We start from the raw sequence: 14,828 nt of genomic DNA on the forward strand, positions 1-14,828 counted from the left end.
ATGATACAGAAGGAGGCCATTCAACCCATTGTGTCTGCGCTGGTCGAAAAAGAGCTATCCAGCCTAATCTCACTTTCCAGCTCTTGGTCCGTAGCCTTGCAGGTTACAGCACTTCGAGCACACATCCAAGTACTTTTTAAATGTGATGAGGGTTTCTGCATCTACCACCCTTTCAGGCAGTGAGTTCCAGACCTCCACCACCCTCTGGTTGAAAAAAATCCTTCTACCAATTACTTTAAGTCTATGCCCCCTGGTTATTGACCTCTCTGCTAAGGGAAATAGGTCCTATCCACTCTATCTAGACCCCTTATAATTTTATACACCTCAGTTAAGTCTCCCCTCAGCCTCCTCTGATCCAAAGAAAACAACCCCAGCCTATCCAATCTTTCCTCATAGCTAACCTTCTCCAGTCCTGGCAACATCCTCGTAAATCTCCTCTGTACCCTCTCTAGTGCAATCACGTCTTTCCTGCAATGTGACCAGAACTGCACGTAGTTCTCTAGCTGTGGCCTAACTAGTGTTTTATACTTCGAATAGTGTCCTGGGATCTTTTACGTTCACCTACACCCCGATTTAACATCTCATCAGAAAGACAACTCCCTTAATACTATACTGGAGCATCAGTCTAAATTTTGTGCTGAAGTTGCGACTTGAACCCACAACCTTCTAGACTAAGAAGTGAGAGTGCTACCACTGAGCCACAGCGTCCTCATTTTATTTAATGTTGGATAACTATAGTAATCTGGGATGTTATGATTAAGGTTATCCACCAGGTGGTGCTGTAGCCAATGCTGCTGCTAAGGTCAGAGGTTTGCTTCCTGTTAAGGTCAGAGGTTTGCTTCCTGTCAAGGTCAGCAAAGGTGCAATGCCTGGATGCAAGCCTGCATGGTTGTTTCGCAGTTGTTTAATAAAGTACTCTTATTAATCCTAATACCTCGCCTCTTCGAGTCCTTGTCTCACTACATGGATTTAGCACATTTGGCGACGAAGATAACTAAAGGACCCTGAATAAAGAAGAAAAGTCTGCCAGGACGTTTAAACAACAAAATTACAAGCTACGGTTAGCTACCAGCTGGAAGAGAGCATGGCTGCCACGGTAGGAATGGTTTCCGCTTTTGATAGTCAAGCACAAACCTGGGAGGAATACAGTGAAGTGTTGGGTTATTTTTTTGAAGCAATTGAAATAAATGATGCCGGAAAAAGGAAAGCCATTCTGCTTAGTTCAGTGGGAAGCCAAACCTACAGTTTGATGAAGAATCTGCTCAGTCCTGAAAAGCCTGGAGACAAATCATTTGTTGAATTAGTGGCCTTGCTAAAAGAACATAGAAACATAGAAGATAGGAGCAGGAGTAGGCCATTCAGCCCTTTGAGCCTGCTCTGCCATTCAATGAGATCATGGCTGATCATTCAAATTCAGTACCCTGTCCCTGCCTTCTCCCCATATCCCTTGATCCCTTTAGCCTCAAGAAATATATCCAACTCTTTCTTGAATATATTTAATGAACTGGCTTCCACCACCCTCTGTGGCAGAGAATTCCACAGGTTCACCACTCTCTGGGTGAAGAAATTCCTCCTCATTTCAGTCCTAAATGGCTTACCCCTTATCCTTAGACTATGACCCCTGGTTCTGGACTCCCCGGCCATCAGAAACATCCTTTCTGCATCTAGTCTGTCCAGACCTGACAGAATTTTATAGGTTTCGATGAGATCCCCTCTCAATCTTCTAAACTCCAGTGAGTATAAGCCCAATCGACACAATCTCTCCTCGTACGTCATTCCTGCCATCCCAGGTATCAGCCTGGTGAATCTTCGCTGCACACCTTCCATGGCAAGAACGTCCTTCCTCAGGTAAGGTGACCAAAACTGCACACAATACTCAAGGTGCGGTCTCACCAAGGCCCTGTACAACTGCAGCAAGACATCCTTGTTCTTGTACTCGAAGCCTCTTGCTACGAAGGCCAACATACCATTTGCCTTCTTAACCGCCTGCTGCACCTGCATGCTTACCTTCAGCGACTGGTGCACAATAACACCCAGGTCTCTTTGCACTTCCCATTTCAACCCTAAGCCTAGTGAGATTGTACAGCGGTTCAAGTTTAATTCAAGGAACAGGAAAGAGGAAGAGAGTATAATGGACTATGTAGCGGTGTTGCGTAAATTAGCACAAGATTGCAATTATGGGAACAACCTGAAGGAAATGCTGAGAGATAGGCTAGTTTGCGGAATAATGGACGACCGAATGCAGCGCAGATTATATTCCGAGACTGGGCTTACTTATGAAAAAGCATTGGAACTTGCTCAAGCCATAGAGACAGCAAACTGAGATGTAAAAGAAATACAAGGTTCAGACAGGGCTAATGCTACGCAAGTTGCAGGTCAGGTTGTTGTGCACAAGTTGAACATGCATCAGAAACCACAACATGAGCATGTGAAGGCATGTTATAGATGCAAGGGTGATCACCTGGCGAGTGAATACCGGTTTCTGGAGGAAAAGTGCTACAAGTGTGGGAAACAAGGGCACATAAAACGAGCTTGCAGGGCGAAATCACCTGTGGAGGAATCCAAACCAAAAGGGGGAGGACAGCAAAACCAAGGGAGAGAAGTGAAAAAACATGGAGCACACCACATCAGCGGGGAAGCTGAGGAAGAAGAGGATATGTTCATAATGTATAGCATGTTAGAGAACATTCCAAAAGTGGCTCCTATCACATTGCAACTGACAGTAAATGACTCTAAGGTGAACTTTGAAGTGGATACAGGGTGCGGCATGACCATAATGAACAAGGCAGAGTACTCAAAATTGTGGAACCATACAAAAGTTCCAGAGTTAAAGCCTTGCTCCCTGCATCTTAAAACATATACAGGTGAACGAGTAGCGACATTAGGTACAGCTAATGTAACTGTGCAACATAGGGACACAGTGGAACAGCTACCTGCAGTTATAGTATCAGGTACCGGACCAAACCTGTTAGGTCGGGGCTGGATAAAAGAACTTAAATTTGAATGGGGAGCAGTACATCAAATAGATGCGGGCAAACAGTTGACTTTGCAAGAAGTGTTGAGTGAACATGAGAATGTGTTCAAGGAGGAACTGGCACATTTAATGGCCCCCCAGCTAAGATTTATGTAGACTAGGAGGCACCGCCAAGGTTTTTTAAACAACGACCTGTGCCTTATGCCATGAAGCCAAAGGTAGAGGCTGAGCTTGACCGTCTATTGAGAGAGAACATACTGGAGCCAGTGAAATGTTCGGAATGGGCAGCTCCCATAGCACCTGTTTTAAAACCGGACAATTCGGTAAGACTCTGTGGAGACTATAAATTGACAGTCAATCGGGTGTCCAAACTAGAGCAGTATCTGATTCCCAAAACAGAGGATCTCTTTGCAAACCTGGCTGGAGGAAAGAAATTCACAAAGTTGGATATGAGTCATGCCTACTTGCAGATTACACTGGATGATGAATCAAAGAAGTATGTCACCATAAATACACACAAGGGCTTGTTTACATAAAATCGCTTACCATTTGGTGTCTCATCTAGTCCAGCTATCTTCCAGAGGACAATCGAAGGTGTACTGCAAGGGATTCCACATGTTTCCATCTATCTGGATGACATTCTGGTGACGGGAAGAACCGACCAGGAGCATCTGAGCACTCTGAGAGAGGTACTACAGAGATTGGAGAGGGCAGGGTTCCGGCTCAAGAGGAGTAAGTGCACTTTCCTGGGGAATGAGGCAGTGTTCCTGGGACACAGAGTGGACGCCACCTGGCTCCATCCACTCAAGGAGAAGGTACAAGCACTGCAGGATGCCCCTGCTCCTACAAATGTGGTTGAGTTAAAAGCTTACCTGGATCCAGAGGTGGGCAGTGATGTTGAGGGCATATGAGTATGTCAGTGCTGAACTATTATAACAGGTTTTTACCAAACTTGTCAACTGTGTTAGCACCTCTTCACAAACTACTGCGCAAGGAGACACAGTGGTAGTGGGGAGAGGAGCAGGGGGTTTCATTTGAACAGTCCAAGAAACTGATGCTGTCGTCAGATGTGTTGGTTCACTACAATGCAGAGAAAGACATCATTCTCTCTTGTGATGCTTCACCTTACGGGGTGGGGGCAGTTCTTTCACATTGCATGGAAGATGGAACTGAAAGACCAATAGGGTTTATGTCCCGAACTCTAACACCAGCAGAAAAAAACTATTCCCAGTTAGACAAAGAGGAGTTAGCAGTAATGTTTGGGTTACAGAGGTTCCACAAGTACATATATGGCAGGAAGTTCACCATATGCACCGATCATAAACCTCTTCTCTCTCTTTTCAATGAAATGAAAGCAGTTCCACAGATGGTGTCACCCCGGATCCAGAGGTGGGCAGTGACGTTGAGGGCATATGAGTATGTCATCGTCTACAAGGTGGGCAAGTACCATGGGAACGCAGATGCCTTGAGCCATCTTCCACTGCCAGGCACACCTATACGTGCAGCTCCAGAGGACAGAGTTTTGATGTTGGAGTACACTGACACGGCACTTGTGACTGCAGAGCAAGTAAGAACATGGACAGGTAAAGATCCAGTACTGTCGAGAGTTCGAGAATATGTGGTGAGGGGATGGCCACAGCATCTGGAAGGGGCTGACTTCACACCCTACAGTGTCAGGAAAACAGAGCTGAGTGTGCAGGATGGTTGCGTGTTGTGGGGAGCACGAGTGATTATTCCACAGCCAGCACGACAGTCTATCCTAGAGCAACTACATCAGTGTCATCCTGGGGTCTCGCATATGAAAGCCTTGGCTAGGAGTTACTTGTGGTGGCCAAAGCTAGATGAGGAGATTGAAAATCTAGTCAAGACATGCAACACTTGTCAGGAACACCGGAAGGCACCAGCAGCGGCTCCTCTCCACCCCTGGGAGTGGACGGATAAACCATGGAGAAGATTGCACTTAGATTATGCGGGTCCATTCATGGGGAAGATGTTCCTCATAATCATTGATGCACATTCCAAATGGATGGATGTTTATCCTGTAAATTCTGCTTCCGCCACTACTACTATAGACTGCCTGCGTCGGAGCTTCAGTAATCAAGGGCTACCGGAGATCGTGGTGAGTGACAATGCCACTTGTTTTGTGAGTACAGAGACAAAAGAGTTCTTGAGAAAAAATGGCATAGTGCAGGTGACCTTGGCTCCATATCATCCGTCCTCGAATGGACTTGCGGAGAGAGCCGTACAAACATTTAAGGAGACGATGAAAAAAAGTGCAGAAGGGAGTTTAGCAGCCAAAGTGTCACGGGTTCTGTTCAGCTACAGAATAACACCTCAATCCACCACAGGACTCTCTCCTGCTGAGATGTTATTAGGTCATAGACTATGCTCCACTCTTGACCTTGTCCACCCAGACCTAAAAAGGAAAATGGAAAACAGACAAAACAAACAAAAAGTGAACCATGACAAAAGAACAAAGAGCCGAAGTTTTGGAGAAGGAGATGCGGTCCTTACCAGGAATTTCAGTTATGGACCAAAGTGGATTCCTGGCTTCATAGACTCAATGACAGGTCCAGTATCATACAAGGTCATGTTGGGAGATAGTAGGGTGGTACGCAGACATGTAGCTCAGATACTTCCCAGACAAGGGGAAATTGAAATAAAGGTTCCAGATGCAATGACTGAAGACAGGGTTGCCCCCAGTTATCCAAGTGCATCTGTGGTGCCACCAGCAGGGACAGAGACAATTCCACAGGAACCTATTCGTCAAGAGGAAACCATCGTTGCAGAGTCAGATACACTGAGCACTGCTCAGGAGCAGCTGGTGGCTTCACCACAAACAATCAGGGACTTTACTGTTAGACGTTCACAAAGGTCACGCAAGCCACCAGAGAGATTGATACTGAACTGTTAGATTCGGCAGGTATGGAACATGATGAATGGAGACTCCTTATGTGACCCTCAGGAATGGTTGTTTGTTAAGAAATTCATACTGAAATCTTAAGGGGGGAGGGATATAGTAATCTGGGATTTTATGATTAAGGTTATCCACCAGGTGGTGCTGTAGCCAATGCTGCTGCTAAGGTCAGAGGTTTGCTTCTTGTTAAGGTCAGAGGTTTGCTTCCTGTCAAGGTCAGCAAAGGTGCAATGCCCGGATGCAAGCCTGCCTGGTTGTTTCGCAGTCGTTTAATAAAGTACTCTTATTAATCCTAATACCTCACCTCTTTGAGTCCTTGTCTCACTACATGGATTTATCACAATAACCATAAAACAGTGTTATCTTAACCATTGGCACACATGGATAGCTTTGATTTAATAAAAATATCTCTCCCTCCACCTCCTTAAAATGACAGCAGCCATAGAAAATTAGATTTAAGTAAGCACTTAAATGCAGCATTGTTAAAATTTATTTATGTACAAAATAAAATCAGTATCACATCACAGTTCGGAGACTTTTTTCAAAGAATAGGTTGCCGTTCAGTGAGTCACGTATGTAAACGAAAACCAATTGAATTTTTTGGGGTGAAGGGGACAATTCAACACGGATATTTCAATTGTCATGTTTATTATTGAACTTAAAAAAACCCAAAAGGTACAAAAAGACACTGCAGCAGCAACATTTATATGGTGGAGGCTCTTTTGAGCCCCATGTTTTTTGCTATCCTGCTCTGCATGATGCCAGGACCACTCCTGTACACTTGGATGCCAACCCAGTCTTGAACAAATTCTTTTCCTTTGGGATCGTTCACCCTTTGACCCTCCACAAAGGACCCTGAGAAGAAAGCAAAAATTCTGTCATTATTAACCAGACTTGCATATTCCAGCACACATTAGGTGTAGAGTTACCAACCCTCCAGGATTGCCCTGGAGTCTCCAGGAATTAAAGACTAATCTCCAGGACACTGCACCGAGCAACCCGGGAGAAAAATCATAGGGAATAAAAAGTCATTTCTTTGAACACTTGTTTATTAGCCTGCTCCTGTTCCAATGTTCCTAACACAAATGGTACATTACTAATTCAGAAGCCAGTTCCTCCCTTGAATGGGAGCCACTTAAACAAGGCACAAAGCCAGTTTGGATACCTGACCCATTATCAGCTGATGATGAACAGGAGACTGGGGCCAGAAGAGATATCGTCCATGCTGGGGGTGGGCAGGTGGTGTCAATTGTGGCTGAGAAGATGGAGACAAGAATGGAATTTCAAAGCTGATAGTTTAGCTTTGAAGCTCTGAGAATAAACTGAGCATTGGAGATTCAAAGCTTAGCTTCCTTCAGTCAGAACCCCTTCCATGTACTCAACTAAAGGAATGGGTGACACAGTGCCCCCAATTTCAAAAGGGGGCAGAAACGGTAATTTGGCGACAGGAGGCCACAGCCAGGGACCCATAGGAACGACCCGGCAGTCAGTGGGAGTAGGGATCTGGAGACGATCTGGGGGGTGGAAGGTGGGGGGGGTTCCCACTGTAATCTAACAGGAAGCTGGGGAGGCTTAAGGACTCCTTGCGGGGTCTTGGGGGGAGCACGCCTGCTTCTCCTGACCCACAAAGAGTTATGACTGAAGTATTTTTTTGAAACATGCCATGGCTTCTTCCGGCCAGTCGACTCCTCCTGCCATGGTTCTGCGGCACTCCCCCCGATACAACAATGAAATCATGTTGTGGCACTGATGAAGTCATCAGTCTTCGACCTTGGAATGTAAGGTAGCCTCCAACTGCCTTCAGCGGGAGCCTTGGCCGACTTGAAAGCCGGCGAAGATAAGATGGTGCCAGGTGGGAACAGAATGGCCTCAGGCCGGCAAGTCAACTGGGCCTAATTTAATCCCTCCCACGCACCATTCTCGCTGGACGAGAGGGGGTGGGGGGTTGAAATCACGGCTAGTGAGTTACAACAGGTTCCTTTTAACTGGTGATCCAGGTATGACTTCAATGGTATAGTTTCTGAATGACAATGGGCCAGAAATTGCTGAACGGGGCTTGCAGCCCCGTTTTTGCACTTACCCCGCGCTCCTGCCGATCAGCTCCAGGGACGCCTGCACTTGCTGAAACAGAAAGAAGAATCCCGGGCAGCGTATGACGTCACGCCGCCCAGGAGTGCAGCCAGCGCGAAGCCAGGAGCGTGCAGTGCAAGTGAGACACGCCCCTTGAGGTCTCAGTTTCACTGGACACGCCCCCAATGTTTCTGTCAAGCTGCTAAGCATTTTTACATGCAAAGCAGCAGTTTAAATAGGTTTTTGGAAGTTTTTTGAAGATTTTGGTAACTTTTATAAACTTTTTAAAATGTTTACATTATTTTGAGTAATCTGAAGTAGTTTTAAAGAGAATTAAAGCAATTTAAAGACTTTTAAAAGCCCTAAAAGAATTTTTTAAATTCCATTTATTTATTTAGCAATGTCGTCGTCATACGTGTCTTCACACTGTTCCCTTTGGGGAACTGTATGAAGTGGTGGAAGGATTTATGGCCATGATTAACGCTCATTCCGTGACCGTAACCATCTTTGAACCAGCCATTAGGGCGGTTAGTCCTATGGCGGGAGGGTTTTACGGGCTCCCACAAGCTATACAAGGAGGGGGGGCCACCCACACCCACGGACGCAAATATCCCACTGGATGTCAACCCAGAATTTAGAGCCGGAGCTCCGACTCCACTTGCCGGGACTGTCTGGAGCGGGGTTCGAAACCCTACCCTGATCTGGCCCAGCGGCGGGGATCCTACCGCTATGACAAAGGCCCAATCCGATTAGCAACGTGAAATGGCAGCATAGGGCTCCAGTCACGGGGAGGGAAAAGGCGCAGGAAACGTATGGGTGTCACCTTTTGTGCGGAGTGGGCCTTTTGCGTAGCAGTAAGCATCCCCGCCGCTGGGCCAGAAGGAGTAGGGTTTTGAACCCCACTCCAGACAGTCCCGGCAAGTGGAGTCGGAGCTCCAACTTTAAATTCTGGGTGGACATCCAGCGGGATACTTGCGTCCGTGGGTGTTGGTGGCCCCCCCCCTCAGATGGGTTGTGGGAGCCCGTAAAACCCTCCCGCCATAGGACTAACCACCCTAATGGCTGGTTCAAAGATGGTTACGGTCACGGAATGAGCGTTAATCACGGCCATAAATCCTTCCACCACTTCATACAGTTCCCCAAAGGGAACAGTGTGAGGATACGTACGATGATGACCTCTTGCGCAATGCACCTCCTTGGACCCTCAGTCGCAGATGCGAGGGGGCAAGTCGTGCAATTGTTAAATTTTTCATTTTATTGACATGTAAAATGTTGGCCCAGTAATTCCCTTCCAAATGCGCGAGTACGGTCGGGGTACTTACGCATCTGGCTGGATGAAATGCCGGTTTTCAGCATGCACAGTGCATGTGGGGAAAACCGGCATTTCCTGTCCTCTGAACGAAGGGGTTCAGAGGCAGAACGCGTGCGACTGCACAGGCAGCGCGTGCGCAGTATAATTCGCCGTTTTCATTAATGCTTTCAGTGACGTCAAGTCATTACAACTTACACATGAAAAAAGCATGGGTACAGTTGCTCCAGAGGCTGCGGAGGAAGATATTTATTATCGTGGAGCTTCTGAAAGTATGTATGTCTGTATATATTCCTTTGCGTGTTATGTATATATTCCTTTACTTATGTGTATGAATGTATTATTTAATTATGACTTTCTGAGAAAGTAACTTATTGGAAAATCATAATTAAAAACATACATTCATACACATTAGTAAAGGAATATAAAACATACATACATATACGTAAAGGAATATATGTGGACATACATACATAACTCATTCTCACATTCCATTCACACAGCCACAATTGCTCCTTCTACCTACCGTTCTGAAAACCCTTTAAAAAAAAAAAAATTTTAACTTTAAAACTTACTTAAAATTTCTTAAAATAACTTCCCTCCCTTTCCCAAACAAAAATATTGCATTTCAGAAGCTCCACGATAAAATATATCTTCCTCCGCAGCCAATGAACAACTTTACACTTGCTTTTTTCAAGTGTAACTTCTAAGGACTTACCCTCACTGAATCCATCATTGAAATCCACAAAGTTCACTGCGCAAGCGCTGCCTGTGCAGTCGCACGCGCTGTGAATAGACCTCGGGTCTGGAAATGCCGGCGTTCCCCGCATGCGCTGTTCCTGCTGAACGCCGGCATTTCCAACGGCCAAATGCGTGAGTACCCCGACCGTACTCACGCTTCTGGCCGCGAATTTCTGGCCCAATGTTCACATAAATTCCTCTGTGCGCTTGTTTTTAGGAAAATTTGAACCTGTTTAAAATAAGTGCCTGCTTAGACATTGCCCCAAGAGGACAAATATGTTGAACATTTGCACAGAAAGCCTTGTTGATCAGAAACTATATTGATTGCCTTTGATGAATGTATCCTCTCTATGCTGGCTTTAAGCACCTGCAGAAAATATGTTTGCTCAGTCTAAACCCAATTCCTAATCAACACAGAACCATCTCACAATACCACCTAGAATTGAGCCCCGATTGCCAATCTCACACTGGTTGCAAGGACAATGTGTAGAAGATGGAAATGTCTCATTGACACTGCACAACAGCAACTTGCATTTATACAATGCCTGTAACGTACAGAACGCTCCCAAAGGGCTTCACAACTAGGTACAAGGAATTGGAAGCTGAACCAGGAAGCGAGAAAAGAAAGACTTGTACTTCTACAGCACCTTTCACAGCCAATGAAGTACTTTTGAGCTGTAATGTAGGAAATGTGGTAGCTAATTTGTACACAGCAAGGTCCCACAAACAGCAATGAGACAATGACCAGATAATCTGTTTTAGTGAAGTTGGTCGAGGAATAAATATTGGCCAGGACACCAGGGAGAATTCCCCTGCTCTTCTTCGACTAGTACTCTCTCAGTCCTGCACAGGAGTTTCAGCCAAGATTTTTGGGCTCAAGTCCCTGGAGTGGGACTTGAACAGCATCAGGTCTCAGAGGCAAGAGTGCTACCACTGAGCCACAGCTGACAGAGAGATTAGGAAGAACAATCAGAAGCTTGGTCGAAAGGGTGGGCCTTAAGAAGATTTTTACTAGGTGGAGAGGTTTAAGTAGGGTGTTCCAGAGAGTAAGACTGGGATGATTGCAAGTCCTTCCACCAATGTTGAGCTGAAGGAAGATGGAGTGGTGTGGGATGTACAGGAGGCTGGAGCCAGAGGAACAGAGCATTCAGGAGGGCATATAGGGTGGGGCAAGGCCTTTCAAGGGTTTCTAGATAAGGACAAGGATTTTAAATGTGACGTGTTGGGGGATGGGGAGCCAGCATAGGTCAGAGAGGACTGGGATGATGGGCAAGTGGGACGGTACAATAAAGAAAGACTCGCATTTATACAGCGCCTTTCACGACCACCAGATGTCCCAAAGCACTTTACAGCCAATTAAGTACTTCTGAAGTGTAGTCACTGTTATAAGGTAGCAAAATTGCTTACAGCAAGCTCCCACAAACAGCAATGTGATAATGACCAGATAATCTGTTTTGTTATGTTGATTGAGGGATACATATTGGCCAGGACAATGCAGCAGAGTTTTGGACAAGTTGGATTTTATGGAAACTGTGAGACCAGCAAGGAGGGCATTAGTGTCGTGGAATCTGGAGGTGACAAAGCCATGTATAAGGGTTTGAGTAGCAGCTGGGGGGCATGGGGGGGGGTGGTGTGAAGGGCAGCGAACGGTGCTCGCTCAGATTGGGGCTACATGTGTGCTTGGGCAGATTATATCTACCTTGGGGGTGAAATTCATCTTGGACAGTAGCGCAAAGTGGGCCAGTGAATCGGCAGCCCATTGACTAATGAAACGAATATCGGCGGAGTCTAAAACGGGTAGCTGATTCACTATCACCTGTTTTGTGAAACCACCCAAGACCAGTTTATACCACCCCCTCCCTCCTTGGATCTGACACATACTTCAGATCTGACATTGGTGGCCAAAAATAGAAAAAAAATCCATTGCCCCCAACGTTTACATCCTTTACCTTGATGAGCTCAAGTCAGACATGGAGCCCACTCGTCAATTTTAAATCCTACCTCATGGCCAACTTGGCCTTTGTCTCTCATCCCCATCACCAGAACTACTAGTCACTAGTCCTTAATAAAGATCAGTCTGTACTATCAGATAGACATTTCAGTCATACACTCATTCTGAAAAAATTAACAATGAATCAATGGTTAGTATAACAAGTTAGAGAGTCTTGGGTATATTTATTTACATCTAATGTTTGATCTTTATCAAATAGAAATGTTTATGGAAAAGCAACTGACAAATTCTGATCGTCGCCACGTCTGCACTGCCCAACAGGAAGATAAAAGACTTGTTTTTATATAGCGCCTTTCACAACCTCAGGACGTCATAAAGCACTTTACAGTTAACGAAGTACTTTTTGAAGTGTAGTCACTGTTGTAATGTAGGAAACACGGCAGCCAATTTGTGCACAGCAAGCTCCCACAAACAACAATGCTTTTCGTGATGTTGGTTCAGGAATAAATATTGGCCTGGACACCAAGGAAAATCCCCTACTCTTCTTCGAATAGTGCCTCGGGATCTTTTACGTCCACCTCAGAGGGCAGATGGAGCCTCAGTTTAATGTCTCATCCAAAAAACGGCACCTCTGACAGTGCAGCACTCCCTTAGTACTGCACTGAAATGTCATTTTAGAACATAACTTGAGAGAAGGAATGTGTGACCTCTATTAATGTTCAGCTACAATTAACATGTCACAAATGCTCATAAATTAAAATTCCCAACAGGCGCAAAATAAGCAGAGCCTCTATTTCATAAATGACCTTATAAGAGTGTTCAGCCTGATGCACTGATGTGTAAACCAGCCATCTGGATTACAGATTTAAAGGAAATATGTAACGTTAATTATAGTGGATGATGATAGCCCTAAGGCCAGTTATACTAGCCCAACATTTGCGTTCGGAGGCGTCTCGCGGGCGGATGCCTCCGACCTGTAAAATATCTATGTATTTACCTGGTGGCCCGGGAGATACGGAGGCTTGTGATCCTGGGCCTCTCCGGGTACGCACGGGCAGAGGCCCACATATCCTAGGGGTGCATGCGGTTCGCAAGCGCCCCTGGGATCACGTGGGCCGGCCCAACCAATAAAAGGGAATCCCCATTCATACTTATGGGAGTTCCGTACATATGGAACTGTCATAAGTATGAATGGGGATCACTTAAAAAATACACAAACACATGAAATAAAAAAATTTTAATTACATATTTAAAATTAATTAAAATGCCATTTAATTAAATATTTTAAACAAAAATTTAATTTTTTGAATTTTTTTAAATATGTTTTAATGGGGCTAAAAATAAACTTACCTTATTGGACAGACTTTTTAGTGTATAAAGGAATAATATTGTATTTTTCTATTTTTTTAAACTCTTATGCTGGTAAAAGCAGGCCTTATGCCTTATGCCTTCTTTTACCAGGCGTAAAAATTTCACGGGCATTCAGCGGGCAGAAGTTGGGCAAATAGCACAACTCTCCACCTGCAGAGGTCCACCTCCCAGGGTTGGCTATGATCTGTCAAGAATCTTCTTGACAGATTGCAAGTTTTGGGTTTAAGCACAAGTTCTGGGTTTTAGCACATGTGCTTCGCATGCTTAAACCTGGAACTTGCGCACCTCATACGCACCCGAAAGGGTCGCAAAATACGGCCCAATGTACTTACAGCACTCATTAATAGAACAAATGAGAATGGATCAAGAGGCATGCAATTACACTAAACTCCCAACAGTTCAAGCTAAGGTAGGTTAATGCTTCGGATACAGAGGCCTTCATCAGAGCTGAATAGGGAAGGCGGCTGAGCCCCTTTATAGGACTCAGCAGTGCCACTGGTCAGCTGTGACTCAGTGGGTAGCACTCTCGACTCTGAGTCAGAAGGTTGTGGGTTCATAGTCCCACTCTTGAGCACAAAACCTAGACTGACACTCCAGTGCAGTATTGAGGGAGTGCTGCACTGTTGGAGGTGCTGTCTTTCAGATGAGATGTTAAAGCGAGGCTCTGTCTATCCTCTCATGTGGACATAAAAGATCCCATGGTACTAATTCAAGGAAGAGCTGGAGAGTTCTCCCTGGTGTCCTGGCAATGTTAATCCCTCAACCAACACCACTAAAACAGATTATCTGGTCATTTATCACATTACTGTTTGCAGGACCTTATGCTGTGCAAATTTCTGCTGCACTTTCTACATTACAGCAGAGACTACAATTCAAAAAAAGTACTTCATTTGTTGTAAAGTGCTTTGGGACATCTTGAGGTCATGAAAAGCACCTCAGACAGTGCAGCACTCCCTCAGTATTGCACTGGAGTAGTGCGAGCCTGGATTCTGTGCTCTAATCCGCAGACCACAGATCTTCACACTTGAGAATTAAATCTAAGTCTGCTCGTGGGTTCATCTTGATTTAACAATTCAAAGCAGGAATGGAACCAAAAGTTGTGTGTAAGATATCCTATTATATATATTTACTAGATCGGGGTGCCCGGCGGTGCCGAGGCTATTTTGAGGGCATGTTGCTGTTGGAAGCGAGAGAGAGAGCGACTGGGGGGGTGGGGGGGCGGCAGAGAGAGAGAGAGCGACTGGGCGGGAGGGAAAGAGAGAGAGCGCGACTGGGGGATGAGAGCGCGACGGGGGGGGGGGGTAGTGAGAGCGACTGGCGGGGATGAGAGAGAGCGACTGGCGGGGGAAGAGAGTGAGCGACTGGGGGGGGAGTGAGTGAGCGCTGGGGGGGGAGAGTGAGTGAGCGCTGGGGGGGATGAGAGAGAGCGGCTGGGGGGGAGAGTGAGAGTGCGGCTGGGGGGGGAGAGTGAGTGAGAGGCTGGGGGGGGGTAGTG

General features: G+C 45.8%; 1 long non-coding RNA gene across 1 annotated transcript; it reads right to left on the minus strand.

Moving 5' to 3' along the window:
- Positions 1 to 6,363: 6,363 nt before the first annotated feature.
- On the minus strand, positions 6,364 to 12,122 carry LOC147119620 (uncharacterized). Its single transcript, XR_015077831.1, has 2 exons — positions 12,013 to 12,122; positions 6,364 to 6,746 (listed from the first exon to the last, which is right to left on the minus strand). It is a non-coding gene; the product is annotated as an uncharacterized LOC147119620 (long non-coding RNA).
- Between the last annotated feature and the right edge of the window lie 2,706 nt (positions 12,123 to 14,828).

This window comes from Somniosus microcephalus, chromosome 4 (assembly GCF_052327205.1).
Source record: "Somniosus microcephalus isolate GS21.2 chromosome 4, FLI_Smic_1.0, whole genome shotgun sequence".
NCBI classification, from domain to species: Eukaryota; Metazoa; Chordata; class Chondrichthyes; order Squaliformes; family Somniosidae; genus Somniosus; species Somniosus microcephalus.